The sequence below is a fragment of the Lactuca serriola genome, chromosome 1, assembly GCF_051521515.1.
Source record: "Lactuca serriola cultivar US96UC23 chromosome 1, Lser_US96UC23_V15, whole genome shotgun sequence".
NCBI lineage: Eukaryota > Viridiplantae > Streptophyta > Magnoliopsida > Asterales > Asteraceae > Lactuca > Lactuca serriola.
Window position 1 is genome coordinate 38,663,157 of NC_136408.1, and position 16,332 is coordinate 38,679,488.

The window sequence follows — 16,332 nt, forward strand, 5'->3', positions numbered from 1 at the left end:
CTTGCAAAGGACAAGGGTGTGCCACCACCAGCTGTTAGACCTTGTGGTATTTGTACACAAGTTGGACATCCCACTGATATGTTCCTGATGTTGCAAGAAGATGTAGAGCCGGTTCAAGCTATGAGATTTTCTAGTAAACAACAAGGAAACGTTCAGCCAAGAAGCAATCCAAATTGGCACCAACCCAATGCCAATTTTCAAACAAGGCCACTGCCTTATCAACCAAGACCTCCATTTCAAAGTCAAATGCATCACCAACAAAATTATCAACCACATTTCCAACCAAATCAACCTCATCATTAATCTCAACTGCAACCTCAAAACATGCAACAAGGAAGCAGTTCAAGCGGATCGGGAATGTCTTTGGAAGACATTGTCAAGAGTTTAGCCACAGGTACTCAAACATTTCAAAATGAGACCAAGGTGAGTATCAAAACTTTGGAGCAACAAATGACTCAAGTCGCCACTTCTGTAAGTAAATTGGAGCCACAAGGCAAACTACCGACACAAACCGAAAAGAATCCAAAGCATAGTGCATGTGCCATCACTTTGAGAAATGGCAAAGAATATGAAGGTCCTAAGATGATAGAAGAAGAAGAAGAGATGGAGCTAGAGAAAGAAGAAGAGAAGTAAAAAAACACCTTCAAAGCAAGTTCCTATTGAAGCAAAAGTCACTCCTCCTCCATTTCCCACAAGGTTAAGCAAGTTAAAGCGTGAAAGGGAAGACAATGAAATCATGGAGATGTTCAGAAAGGTTGAGGTAAATATTCCTCTTATTGATGACATCAAACAAGTCCCTAGGTATGCTAAATTCCTTAAGTAATTATGCACATCTAAGAAAAGATTGAAAGGGAATGAAACTATTAAAGTGGGTGAAAATGTATCTGCAGTGTTACAGAAAAGATTACATAAAAAATGTAAGGATCCTGGTGTTTTCACGGTTCCTTGCAAGTTAGGTAATCTTCATGTTCCACGAGCTATGCTAGACCTTGGAGCTTCTATCAATGTTTTGCCATATTCTATTTTCAAAACCTCAAAATATTGGCACATTGAAGAAGACCAGGGTAATCATTCAATTGGCTGATAGATCTTTAGTACATCCAAAAGGCATGTTAGAAGATGTGTTAGTCTAAGTGAATGAGTTAGTATTTCCAGCAGATTTTTATGTCCTTGACATGGATGATGATGACTCGCCAAATTTGAGCTCAATTATTCTAGGAATACCCTTTTTGAAAACATCCAGGACAAAAATTGATGTTTATGATGGTACATTATCCATGGAATTTGATGGAGAGGTGATAAATTTCAACATCTATGATGCTATGAAATATCCAAGTGATATTTCATCTTTGAATTTTGTAGATGTCATAGAACCATTAACCGAAGAATGTTTTGATTTGTCTAATCTTGATGTGTTAGCTCTCATTTTAGACAGGAATCTTCAAAAGGAAAGAGTGGAAAAACTTGCCAAACAATTTAAAATTGATGAAGAGATTTTGGAAGTTGTATCTTGCATGGATGAAAAGAAGAAAATGAGGTTTGATGTTCCAAAGCTGAAATTACCGATGTCTAATGAGAAACTTGTTCCTTCTATTGTGCAGGCACCAGAATTGGAACTCAAAACTTTACCCGGGCATCTCAAGAACGCGTATCTTGGAGAGAAAGAAACTTAACCAATGATCATCTCCACAAAGTTATCACCAAAAGAAGAAGAAGAGCTTGTCACCACCTTGAAGGAGTATATGGAAGCTATTGGGTGGACTATAGCCGACATCAAAGGGCTATGTCCTTCGCTTTGCATGTACAAGATCCTTATGGAAGAAGATTACAAGCCTTCCCGAGAAGCTCAAAGGAGTTTGAATCCTCCAATGATGGAGGTTGTGAAAAAGGAGAATTTAAAGTTGTTTAATGTGGGGATAATCTATCCTATATCGGATAGCAAGTAGGTAAGTCTAGTCCAAGTTGTACCCAAGAAGACAGGTATTACTGTTACAAAAAATGACCAAGGTGAATTAGTCCCCACCCATGTGCAAAACGGGTGGAGAGTTTGCATTGATTATAAAAGACTCAATTCCTCAACTCGGAAAGATCATTTCCCACTTCCCTTCATTGATCAAATGCTGGAAAGGTTAGCGGGAAAAACACTATTGTTTCTTGGATGAGTATTTCGGTTTTCATCAAATACCCGTTGCACCTGAGGATCAAGAAAAAACCACTTTCACATGTCCCTTCGAAACATTTGCATATAGGCGGATTCCTTTTGGACTTTGCAATGCTCCCGCCACTTTTTAAAGGTGCATGGTAAGTATTTTTTCAGAGTATGTTTAGGAGATTATTGAAGTTTTTATGGACGATTTCATAGTTTATGGTAATTCTTTTCATGAGTGTTTGGGCAATTTGAATTTTTTTTTTTGCAAAGATGAATTGAGACCAACCTTGTTTTGAATTACAAAAAGTGTCATTTTATGGTTGATAAAGGTATCATATTTGGTCATGTTGTGTCTTCTAAGGGGTTAGAGGTAGACAAAGCAAAAATTAATGTCATTAAGTCTTTACCTTATCCCACTTGTATTCATGAGGTACGCTTGTTCTTGGTCATGCAGGTTTTTATAGAAGGTTCATCAAAGATTTTTCCAAGATATCTCGTCTCATGTGTGAGCTCCTACAAAAAGATGCAGAATTCGAATTTTCCAAGGAGTGCAAGCAAGATTTTGATCAGTTGAAGGAGTTGTTGATCTCAGCACCAATACTTCAATCACCGGATTGGAGTTTACCTTTCGAAATCATGTGTGATGCCAACAATCATGCAGTTGGTGCAGTGTTGGGGCAAAGAAAAGATCGAGTTCCTAATGTTATTTACTATGCCTCAAAAATACTTGATAATACACAAGCCAACTACTCAACAACTGAAAAAGAATTGCTTTCTATTGTCTTTGCTTTAGATAAATTTCGTCAATATCTGCTAGGTTCTAAAGTCATTGTTTAGTCTGATCATGCAGCAATTAGATATCTACTTGCAAAGAAGGATTCGAAGCCTAGACTTATTCGATGGGTATTACTCTTTTAAGAGTTTGATATTGAAATCAAGTACAAGAGCGGAAAGTCAAACCTTGTAGCTGATCATCTTAGCAGGATTGTTTCTCCCAATGACTCGACTCCCATTCATGATGTATTTCCCGATGAGAACCTATTTTCAGCGAAAGTTGCCCCATGGAATGCTAATATTGTGAACTACATCGTCACAAATCAATTTCCACCAGATTTGACTCGATGGCAAAAAGACAAGATCAAGAAAGAAGCCAAGAGGTATGTTTGGGATGAGCCATATTTGTGGAAATATTGTGTTGACCAAATGATTAGACGATGTGTGGATCAACATGAGGTATCTTCTATCTTTACATTTTGTCACTCTTATGCTTGTGGAGGACATTTTGGTCCTCAACGAACCGCAAGAAAAGTATTAGAGAGTGGATTTTACTGGCCAAGTATTTTCCATGACTCTTATGTCTTTTGTGCAAGCTGTGATAAATGTCAACGGATGGGCTCTTTAAACTCAAAGAATCAAATGCCCCTCAATCCCATTTTAGTTTGTGATATTTTCGATGTTTGGGGCATTGATTTCATGAGACCTTTTCCACCATCTTCGGGTTTTACTTATATACTTTTGGCTGTAGATTATGTTTCCAAATGGGTGGAAGCAAAAGCTACCCGTACTAACGATTCAAAAGTTGTGATAGATTTTTTGAAGGCTAACATCATTTCCAGATTTGGTGTTCCAAAAGCCTTAATCAGTGATCGTGGTACACATTTTTGCAATCGTATGCATGGAAGTGTTGAAGAAGTATGGTGTTACTCATAAAGTCTCCACATCATACCACCCACAAACAAATGGACAAGCCGAAGTGAGCAATCGACAAATCAAGGGTATTTTGGAGAAAACTGTGAATACAACAAGGAAAGATTGGAGTACACGCCTTGATGATGCTTTGTGGGCGTACCACACTATAACACCCGTAGATCCGGGCTAGTCAATAAGAGACGTTAAGCGTAAAAAATGACTTTTTGATGAAATATTATTTAGAATGAATAATCTTAACTAAGTTATAGTATATGTTACAAGGTTTCCGTGCATATAAAGAATGCCGAAATCCGAGTTATAACGAAGAAGTTATGACCTGTCGAAGTTTTGCGACAAAACCGGCACGACGCTGAATGACGTAAAAAGTGAATTTATGTTAGAGTGGTATTTAGCCTTAGCGATCTAAACGAAAGTCGTAGATTTCATTAAACCATGAGCGTGCATAAAAAGAACGCCCAAATCTGATTTCGTATGAGGAAGTTATGATTTTTCGAAGTTTCGACTTAGCGGTATGCAGCCCGAATACTCGATTTGAGACCGAGCGGTTTTTAGCCGAAACAATCTAAATGAGAGTCGAAGATCTCATTAATTGTAGTAAAACGATAAAAAGATATGCGAAAACGGACGTCGGATGAAGAAGTTATGATTTTATAACGGAGTTTTCCTGCCCGGCCTACTAAAAATAAATAATAAAAATAAATTCAAAATTAACCGACGGAGTCTAAACAAAAGTTGTAGATCGTAGTCTCACCTACACGTGGATATAAAGAACGTCGAAAACGGAGTTCGTATGAGAAAGATATGAAATTTTTGAAGTTTATTAAATATTTTCGATATTTTATTTAAATGAAAATTTCGATATTATCCGAAGGGGGGGGGGGGAGTCAGCGATCTTATCGTCATTACGCCCAACGTAATCTCAAGTTACGCCCAGCGTAATTCAACCTTCCATCCCCTATAAAAGGAGGTCGAAGGCAACCGAGTTCATTGCTCATTTCTTCCCTTTTTCTCGCGTTTTTGCATCGTTTTTCGTGCAAGAATTATCCCGAAGCCCCGGTATCATTCCCGAGCCCCGAAGATCCCTAGAAGTGAAATTCCCGAGCCGAAGCTCTGCACGCGAGGAGTCTGGTTTTTGTGAAGATCTTCCAGATCTGCCGAAGAATACTATTTCTACAAGTCGTAGTGCTGTCCGATCATCTTCTGATCAAGTGAGTGTGTAGTTATTTTCTTCTAACGCATAAATATTAAGTATTTGCTATGAAATACGAGCTATATGTATAATATAAAGTTGTTTATATGTGTGGGTGTATAGTCCCTTTCATAAACACGAGTATAATACAAGTATTGTTTGAATGTATTAAGTATATGTTTGGGTGAGTGTGTGGTTACTTTCTTCTAATACATAAATATGAAGTATTTGTTATAAAATACGTTATATGTGTTTATATATTGTTGTTTATTAAGATGAGTGTGGAATGGATGTTTTATATAGTTTTTAAATGAGTTAAATTGTATATGTATTTTATATCTACAAATATGTTGGGTAGAACATGGATAAATGAGATAGTTGGTATGCGATAAAATGATGAGGTATGAACTATGATTAAGAATGATATTGGCAGATGCACCAATTAGAGAATGTCATAATACTAGCAGATGTGCTTAAGAATAATATCGGTAGATGCACCAAGTAGTGAATGTCGTAATCCTGGCAGATGCGCTTATAGGATAATCCTGACAGATGCGCTTATAGGATAATGTCGGCAGATGCGCCTAAAAGAGAATGTCATAAACCTGGCAGTCGCGCCTCATAGTGTATGACGTAATCCTGGCAGAGGCGCTTAAAGGATAATGTTGGCAGATGCGCCTTATGTAGCAATGGAAGTTTGTGCTAATTCCTTAGGTCAATCCTTAGGAATGAATGAATGACGGGTAGATGAATTCTTAGGGTAAAATCCTAAGAAAGATAATAGGGATGGGTAATTGAGTTGATTGTTTGATGGTTGAATATAATAATTATATTATTGTGGGTTGAAAACCCTATATGCTCACCAGGCTCCCAAGCCTGACCCACTCAGTTTTCTTTGCATTACAGGTAATGGCACAAGAGTATAAGTTGGTGGACTTGACGAAAGATTTTGGATTATAGGCCAGTAGTTATGAATAATTGTTGTAAGGTCTATTTTGTTCTGTTTATGCTTTTGGTCTGTATTGAACATGACATCCCGAGATTTTGTTACATAATGAAAATACATTTCTTTAAAGAAATGCTTTGATAATTTTTATCATATTTTGTTTTGGGAACAAATTCCGCAACTGTTTTCTTTAAAAGATTACTCTGATTTTATAAAACAAAGCATAAACAAATCGGTTTTTTCTGGCCGTGAAAATGGGGATGTCACAACAACAATGTCCCAACAAGACTTCTATAGAGAGTAGGATCGAAGACATGCATGTCGTCAGGAGAGAGTTTGGATTTAGTGTACGAAGGGGTAATGCATAGGTTGCAAGTAGTCATGTCGGTACGAAAGAGAATTTCCTTGGAAAAGGAAGACTGAGACAAGAAGAGACCTTTAGACGGGCGAGAAGTAGCATTACCCAAAAAGAATGATAGGGGACCAAAGTCGGACATATGTCATTCAGAAGAAAGACGATCAATGGTGTGAGGATGAGAGAAGAAGAGGAGGAGGTGAGAATAATATCATTAACATAGAGAAGAAGAAATATATGATTAGATCTAAAGTGATATCTAAACATGGAACAATCAGAGCGGCTGCTAGTGAAGATAAGAGAGGTGATGAAAACAGAAAAATGTTGGTACCAGGCCCTAGGAGCCTGTTTGAGACCATAAAGTGCTTTTCGAAGATGACGTACGTGATTGGGAAGAGAAGGATGAACATAGCCCGGGGGTTGTTACATGTACACTTCCTCGGATAAATCACCATGAAGGAAAGCTTTTTTAACATCTAATTAATCAATAGGCCAATGTTTAGATATAGCAATATTGAGAATAGTACGAATAGTATCAGGTTTGACAACATGGCTAAAGGTGTCGTCAAAGTCAAGGTCGAGAAGCTGGGAGAATCCTTGGGCGACAAGGCAACCTTTATAGCGGTTAAGATTGCCTTTGCTGGTAAAATTGTGACAACAGAGCCAATGGAAACCAAAGATCTTGGCACAAGGGGGAGAAGGAACAATTTACCATGTGTTTTTGGACATGAGAGCAGACATCTCCAAGTCCATAGCAGATTTCCAATTCGGGTCACAAATGTGACATCCCCAATTTCACGGCCAGAAAAGACCAGTTTATTTTTGCTTTATTTTAAAATCAGCGTAAACGTTTAAAGAAAACGGTTGCGGAATTTGTTCCCAAAGCAAGATATGATAATAACTTATCAAAACATTTCTCAAAGAGAATGTATTTTCATTTAATAATAAAACCTCGGGATGTCATGTTCCGATACAGACACATAAGCATAATCAGAACATACATTCATTTACTCTAGTGATTTATATCTCCTTTAAATCTCTCTGTGAAATATGTCTTCGTATCAATACCTGTGATACAAAGAAAACTGAGTGGGTCAGGCTTGGGAGCCTGGTGAGCATATAGGGTTTTCATCCCATAATGCTATATCATATATATATATATATATATATATATATATATATATATATATATATATATATATATATATATATATATATATATATATATAGAACATCCAAAATTATATAATTTCACCATATAAAAGCAACTCTTATCCCACCCCATCGATCCTCACAACGCCACGATCTAAACACTCGTATCTAAACTTTTCCTCTTTATATGATCCCTACTCACGGATCTAAACTAATCTCTCCACCTGATCCATACTCTCGGACCTAAAACTAACCTCTTGGTCTAATCCATACTCCCGGATCTAAACTAATCTCTTGGTCTGATCCATACTCCCGGATCTAAAACTGTGCCCAATCCATACTCCCGGACTAAGGACAATTAACTATGTCTTAATCCATACTCCCAGATTAATAACAAGTTTACCTATTGGTCTGATCCATACTCCCGGATCTAAAACTGTGCCCAATCCATACTCCCGGACTAGGGACAATTTACTATACCTAAATCCTATTCTGATCCATACTCCCGGATCTAAACTATGCCCAATCCATACTCCCGGACTAGGGATAATTTACTATGTCTTAATCCATACTCCCGGATTAATAACAAATTTATCTCTTTTCCTATTCCATATTCTCGGATCTAAATCCAATCTCTTGATCTAATCCATACTCAAGGATCTAAAACTAACCTCTTGATCCGATCCATACTCACAGATCTCATCTACCATGTCCTACCCAACATATTCGTAGATACAAAATATATATACATTTTAACTCATTAAAACCAATATAGTTCATCCATTCCATACTCATCTCCAATAAACAATCAATATATAAACACATAGCACGCATTTCATAACAAATACTTAATATTTATGTGTTAGAAGAAAGTGACCGCACACTCACCTGATTAGAAGTGATCGGGCAGCACTACGGCTTGTTGAAGTAGTATCATTCGGTGAAACTGTGATCTCTTCACACACCGGACTTCTCGCGGGCAGAGCTTCGGGACTCGCTTCGGGTCTCGAGATGATACCGGGGCTTCGGGGGGTTAAAATTACACGTAAAACGATGTAATATGGGTGAGAGATGAGAGAATGAGAAACCACACTCGGCTGGCCCTTCAAATCTATTTATAGGGCAAAATCTGCCCTTGCCACATCGTGACACCTTTTTCCACGTTGTGGGCTTGGTCGTCACTACATGCGTCATCGCAAGTTGCATCTGGGGGACTCCCGGAGGTGTCATAAGACTTGCCGCGTCGTGGTATCTGATAGATTTGGGGTTTCACGCCCCGAAATTCAGAAATTCATAACTTTCGCATACGAACTCCGTTTTCGACGTTCTTTATATCGACGCGTAGGTGAGATTATGATCTACAACTCTCGTTTAGACTTCATTGGCTAATTTTGACTTTATTTTTAATATATTATCAATATATTACTTATATATTATCTTTAGTAGGCCGGGACAGGAAAACTCCGTTCGAAATTCATAACTCCTTCATATGAACTCCATTTTCATCTGTTTTTTTATCGTTAGACTACTATCGAAGACATCTTCGACTCTCATTTAGATCACTAAGGATAGATATCTATCTACCTTAAATTCACTATTTACGTCGCGCTGGGTTGTGTCGGTTCTGTCACGAAACTTCGACAGGTCATAACTTCTTCGTTATAACTCGGATTTTGGCGTTCTTTATATGCACAGAAACCTTGTGACATATACTAAAACTTGGTTAAGATTAATCCTTCTAAATACTCTTCCATCAAAAAGTCATTTTTGATGCTTATCGTCTCTAAATTGACTAGCTCGGATCTACGGGTGTTACAATTATCTCCCCCTTAGGGTCCCGAAATCATCAACGAAATAGGGCTTGCATAATGATTCCACACATTATCTCTTCATCCTAGGTAATAACCGTAACTTCTATGTTCCCTCGAAAGAGTATTTAACTCTATGGCTTTCTTGACTGCAGACAATGCCCAATCTTGCATTTGCTTATCGTACTATGTTGTACTTTCAATCATAACTTCGAGTTACAAAATAAATCCTTATTGAGGACTCCTTCTTCTTCTGAGGATAAGTACTTTCATTCATCTATTGCAATAGATCGATGGGTCATGTTCTAATGACCTCTCATCGTATGCTGCAACGCTTAGACTCAAGTCTCTTAGAGTCAAATTCCAGAATGGAATATACCTTCCTTCATATTCTAATGAGATATAATCACATTTTTAACATGTAGCATGCCTAGCTACAAAATCCGTTTTTTTTAACGAGCGCGATACTATCAATCGCATTGATTTCAATCTTCTGACTTGAGTCAGATGCTACCTCGAACTTGGTTCTATGAACCACGTAACAAACTCCTCGTAGTCGGACTCAATTTCATATGAGCGCTAGGGTTAGAATATCAATCATCTTCTTAGTCATTACCGAAACAATGGTAACGACATACTTGAATAAAAACGAACTCAATTACAAGCTTCTTGGTAACCTTGTGACTTTCCCTGATCCAAGCGTGAGTCATGTGCTTCCGATAGTATATGCATCTACTACCTTTCACACCTACTCATACTCGTCCCAAGTATTGTCTCGCAGTCCACCAAGTCACCATACAAGAAAATCACAAAACAATTTAACACATACGAATGTGTCCAAATAATCATAAACAATTTCCCTAGACTCTACTAGGACTTCTTCATTGCTCAATCTTCAATCATCAACTCTACTTCAACTCGATTGGTGATGGAAATACCAGATGATGAGACAACTTCAAGAATTTCATCAATCGTTCCATCATCCTGCCAATCGAAGGTGTACCTCAGACGTACCGTACTCCTCTAAACGTACTATTATAAGACATCATCTAAAGGCAAGATACCATCCTTACGATATCTTCCGATAGGTGTCATTCACTATCATAAGCCTTTTCATTTCCTCCATTTACTCAATTCTCTACGAGTCTTCACCATGACCTCTTGTACATCCAAGTAGACATTTGGTGTACCAAGCGAGAATTTTTAAGATAAGAAAGCTTTTAATTACGATAAATGTATAAATCTTCTTATCACCCCGAAACGTTTACATGCTAGTTCTAATTTCGTAGTCGTACGCTTAGAATCCTAAACACATAAGGTTTCCAGATCCGGTCGGCAACAGACCACAAATCTGAACAAATAATAGCATCAATTTAGCTATCACACAAAACAATTAGCACATAAAAGCATTTTAGGCATCATTCCTAAAATAAACTAGTGCTTGTGTCAATTTAGGTGTACTTCCTAACATATTTTAGACACACTCCTCACAATCGTTACTTAGCATTCTAAGTTTAAGTCTAGAAATTTCCTACAAATTCCTAGTTCGCTTAAACTAATGATCTGATACCAACTGTGACATCCCCAATTTCACGGCCAGAAAAGATCGGTTTGTTTATGCTTTATTTTAAAATCAGAGTAATCGTTTAAAGAAAACGGTTGCGGAATTTGTTCCTAAAACAAGATATGATAATAACTTATCAAAACATTTCTCAAAGAGAATGTATTTTCATTTAATAATAAACCCTGGGATGTCATGTTCCGATACAGACACATAAGCATAAACAGAACATACATTCATTTACTCTAGGGATTTATATCTCCTTTAAATCTCTCTGTGAAATATGTCTTCGTATCGATACCTGTGATACAAAGAAAACTGAGTGGGTCAGGCTTGGGAGCCTGGTGAGCATATAGGGTTTTCATCCCATAATGTTATATCAGAAGTGATCGGGCAGCACTACAACTTGTAGAAGTAGTATCCTTCGGTTAAACTGTGATCTCTTCACACACCGGACTTCTCGCGGGCAGAGATTCGGCTCGGAAACTCTTTTCTTCTCGGGATCTTTGGTGCTTCGGGTCTCGGGATGATACCGGGGCTTTGTGGGGTTAAAATTGCACGTAAAACGATGTAATATGGGTGAGAGATGAGAGAATGAGCAACCAAACTCGGCTGGCCCTTCAAATCTATTTATAGGGCAAAATCTGCCCTTGCCACGTCATGGCACCTTTTTCCACGTCGTGGGCTTGGTCGTCACTGCATGCGTCATCGAAAGTTGCATCTAGGGGACTCTTGGAGGTGTCAGAAGACTTGCCACATCGTGGCACTGCTTGCCACGTCGTGGTATCTGACAGTTTTGGGGTTTTGCGCCCCGAACTTCAGAAATTCATAACTTTTGCATACGAACTCCGTTTTCGACGTTCTTTATATCGACGCGTAGATAAGATTATGATCTAAAACTCTCGTTTAGACTCCATTGGCTAATTTTGACTTTATTTTTAATATATTATAAATATATTACTTATATATTATCTTTAGTAGGCCGGGACAGGAAAACTCCGTTCGAAATTCATAACTCCTTCATCTGAACTTCGTTTTCGTCTGTCCTTTTATCGTTGGACTACTATCGAAGACATATTCGACTCTAGTTTAGATCACTAAGGATAGATATCTATCTACCTTAAATTCACTATTTACGTCGCGTTGGGTCGTGTAGGTTCTGTCACGAAACTTCGACAGGTCATAACTTCTTCGTTATAACTCGGATTTTGGCGTTCTTTATATGCACGGAAACCTTGTGACATATAATAAAACTTGGTTAAGATTAATCCTTCTAAATACTCTTCAATAAAAAAGTCATTTTTGATGCTTATCGTCTCTAAATTGACTAGCCCGGATCTACGGGGTTACAACAAAGAGCTTTGAGTAGTAGAACGAGGAATGGGAGAGATGTCAGAAGTGACAGAGAGATTGAAAATATGTTTAGGTTTTAGAGATCCGGTTCGAGATCGAGTGACCGTAAGGTGAGTCAGGGGAGGGAGAGCAAGGGATAGGAGTAAAGCTAGGGGTGGGGGTAGGGGTAGTATGGGTAGGAGAGCCATTACTAGAAGGGATGGAATGAGAGGCAGGGCTAGGATGAGTCACTGATGTGGAATAAGGAACAACCGTGGAGAGATTGGGAATTAGGTAATCAGAGATAAAGGAATCATAGTCAGAATCTGAGGGCTTATCGTGGAAATCGATGAAAGGGAAGTGATCTTCATCAAAGGTGGCATGACGAGAGATGAATACACATTGAGTGATGAAATCAAGGCAATGATAGCCATGATGGTCAGGGGATGGACAAAGGTAGATGAAAACGAAAGAGAGAGGGGAGAGTTTGTTTTGAGTAGTGGAGGAAAGGTTTGGGTAACAAAGACACCCAAAAAACATGAAGACGGTCGTAAGAAGAGAAGGTTCCAAATACGATTTCAAAAGGAGTCTTAAAGGAAAGGGTGGTGGTAAGAAGAAGATTGAGAGTGTGATCAGTAGTGAAAAGAGCTTCAACCCAAAACTTGGGAGGGAGAGAGGCTTGAAACAAGAAGGTGCGAAGGATGTTGTTGATTGTTCAAATAGCACGTTCGGACTTACCATTTTGTAGGGAGGTGTAGGGCCAAGAGAACCAAATTTTGATTCCATTGGAGGAAAAAAGAAGTAAGCGTTGATTGTTAAACTCACAACCATTATCACATTGAAAGAGTTGAATGGTAGATTGAAATTGTGCTTTACATAATTATGAAATTTAGTAAAAACATCACACACATCAGATATTGCACAAAGTGGAAAGACCCACAAGAAATGCGTATAATCATCCAAAAAAGAATATAATATTTGAAACCACTCATACTAGTAATAGGAGAAGTCCATAAGTCAGAGTGAATTAATTTAAACATGTGAGACGTTTTAGGTGTGGAAGATGAAAAAGGTAAACGACAATGCTTCCCAAGTTGACAAGTGTGACAAGTGGGAAGCTTATTTGTACTACTAGAGATAAATTTACGAGAGTGCAAAAAATCCAAAATAGAAGAGCGGGGATTTCCAAGACGACGATGTCACATAGGAAAAGAGACCACAATACAGATTTTAGCAAAAAGCGGCTTAAAAAGCGAGGGAACAACGAGATAAAAGTAACAGAGACATAATTATTAGTGGTGAATTGACAAACATAAACAATACTTTTAATAATTTTGTTGGAAACAAGAACATTATCTAAAGCAAAGTGGTTGTGAGAGTGTGGAAATAAAGTGTGACCAATGTGAGAAACATGAAGTACAACACCATTAACAACCATAATGGACCGAGAAGTACACACTGTTAGAGAAAGCATGTTACCTGAGTTAAAGGACATGTGAGAGCTGACACTAGAATCCATGTAGTAGTTTTCGGGAGGCGGTTGAACATATATAACTTGAAAATATGAAGCTAGATCAATGTACTGTTGTGAAGTTGACTCTGCATGGCCAATGCAAGAAGGACCGTCAGACTGTGTTGGTTACAGATGAGCGCTAAACTACTAATGAGAGTGAAGCTACACAAGCAGTTGATACGACTGTTGACCAGGATCGAAGGCTGGAGCTGCTGGTGAGGATCTGAGGGGCTGCTGATAAGTTAGATATGAAAGACCATGAGCTTGCGGAGGCAAGGAGCTTAGTTGCAGTTCATGTTGATGCAAGAGCTGTTGTTGCTGCAGGTAGAAGCCGAAGGGCAGCACAAGCCACTGGTGTGTCGCTGCATGTCTAGCTGGTCCAAAAAATGAAGCAATTGCGGGTTAAAGGCTCGATCCGTTTCCGAGGACACCTACTAAATTAGTATACTCGCTATAATTTCCAGAGGAGTTTTGCTCTGCGTTAGTTCGAGTGTTATTATGGTTCTTTGTCCACCTATTTTTAGATCTTCCGGAGTTGTTTGTGGAAGCATAAAGAGCCGAACTTTGAGAAACTGAGGGATCAATATGAAGATCGGAGGTCGCTTCACGACTCTCATGCAATAGAAGCATGTTTGTATTGACATTGAAAATACTATGATATGTAGGTGGTAATTGCCTTAAAATCTGCAAAAACAAGTTCGATTTCAGTGATTGTGGAATCAACATCTTTGAGATCATCAACAAGATTCTTGACCGTGTAACAGAACTCGGTGATTGAACTTGAACCTTTTTAGTATTGTGAAATTGATCTTGTAACTAAAACATCGAGACATTTTATTGTTCATAAAGAACTCATACAACTTATCTCAAAGATCTTTTGCGGTAAAATCATCACTAGAGATTATCTGCAACAACCCAAGATCAAAGGTACGGTACAACCAAGATTTGATGTGAGCATTAACTGAAAACCATTCTTCATCATTTTCTCCTATTGGAACTGATTTTCTAGAAATATAACCATAAAATAATGTAACCTGACACATATTGGAAAATATTTTACGCCATAATTTATACTGAGACCCATTATCATTAAGCTTGAAACTAAACTGATTGTACACATTTGTGAGGGTGCACACAAGACTTAATTTGGAAGGAGATAAGGGGGAAGATGAACCCGAAGTGGAAATGGGGAAATTACGTTAGGAAACAAGAAAAAAACATAGCATCTGCAATGTGAGCAGAAGGCATTGGAGACAGGAAACCGGGAGGAGATAGACCATCGACAAAATAGGAACAACAAGCCAATATAAGGTTGATCGTTAGTAGTAGCAAGCCAAAAGAAAAAAACAACTCGTCTAATCAGTGAGAGAGACATGACATGTCGAAAAGATCAAGTCAGAGCAGTGAGAGCGTCGGAGAATGATCATAGTGAATAACTGAAGCAGCGGAGACAACGTGATTCCAGAAAAGAAACAAGATAATCCGGCGGGTAGGATGCTAGAGGCGTGGGAAACATGTGGTGGGCTCAAAACCCTAGCTTGTTACCATGCTATTTTGGTAAAAGCCTCCTTAACCTAGGCTTTGGTATTGCATATATATATATATATATATATATATATATATATATATATATATATATATATAGAGAGAGAGAGAGAGAGAGAGTTAGGTTCATATATAAACTATAACTATTGTGTGAGTGTATGACTGATTCTTGACCAATCATAAGATAAGGGTATAATGGTAACTTTAGTTGATATTAATTATAGTAAAATATTTAATTCCTAACCATTACCTATTATATCGTAATACTCATACTTATGTTCTTCAACCCCAATTATTTTCCACTTAGGTTTTTTCCTTGCATCCACTCTCCTCTCTGGCGATAGAATTCATCTAACCCTCCTCTCCAGCAATAAAAGTCCTCCGTCAGTGCCTCCCTTCCAGCAACAAGAATCCATTCCGTGGAGACATAAAACTGAAATGACACCTAGTCTGCTCCTACATCCCCGATGATTTCAACATTAGGCATCGGTTAGTCGTTCTTGATTTGTGACATCCCCAAAATCACGGCCAAAAAAGACCGGGTTGTTTATGCTTTGTAAAAATCAGAGTACTTCATTTTATAAAAGTGTTGCGAAATTTTTTCCCAGAAAAACATGGTAAATACGTTATTAAAACATTTTCGAAGAAACGTATTTATTTCATTTTAAAACGTTTGGGATGTCATTGTTAATACAGAAACATAAGCATAAATAGAACTTACAATTGTTTACACTAGTGATCTACATCTCTTTAAATCTCTCAGTGTAAAGTGACTTCATATCAACACCTGTGATATAAATAAACTGAGTGGGTCAGGTTGGGAAACCTGGTGAGTACATAGGGTTTTCAACCCACAATAATATAAATATTATGTTAAACAATCAAACAATCCACCCAATTACCCATCCCCATTATCTTCTTTACTCTTAAGGATTTAACCTAAGAGTCATCTATCCTACATTCGTTTATTCCGAAGTCCCTTACTTCCAGGGTTATAGGACCGGCACTAAATCCATAGCTGTCGATGTTCGTTCGTAAAGCACTAAATCCATAGCTGCTATATCCTACTCAT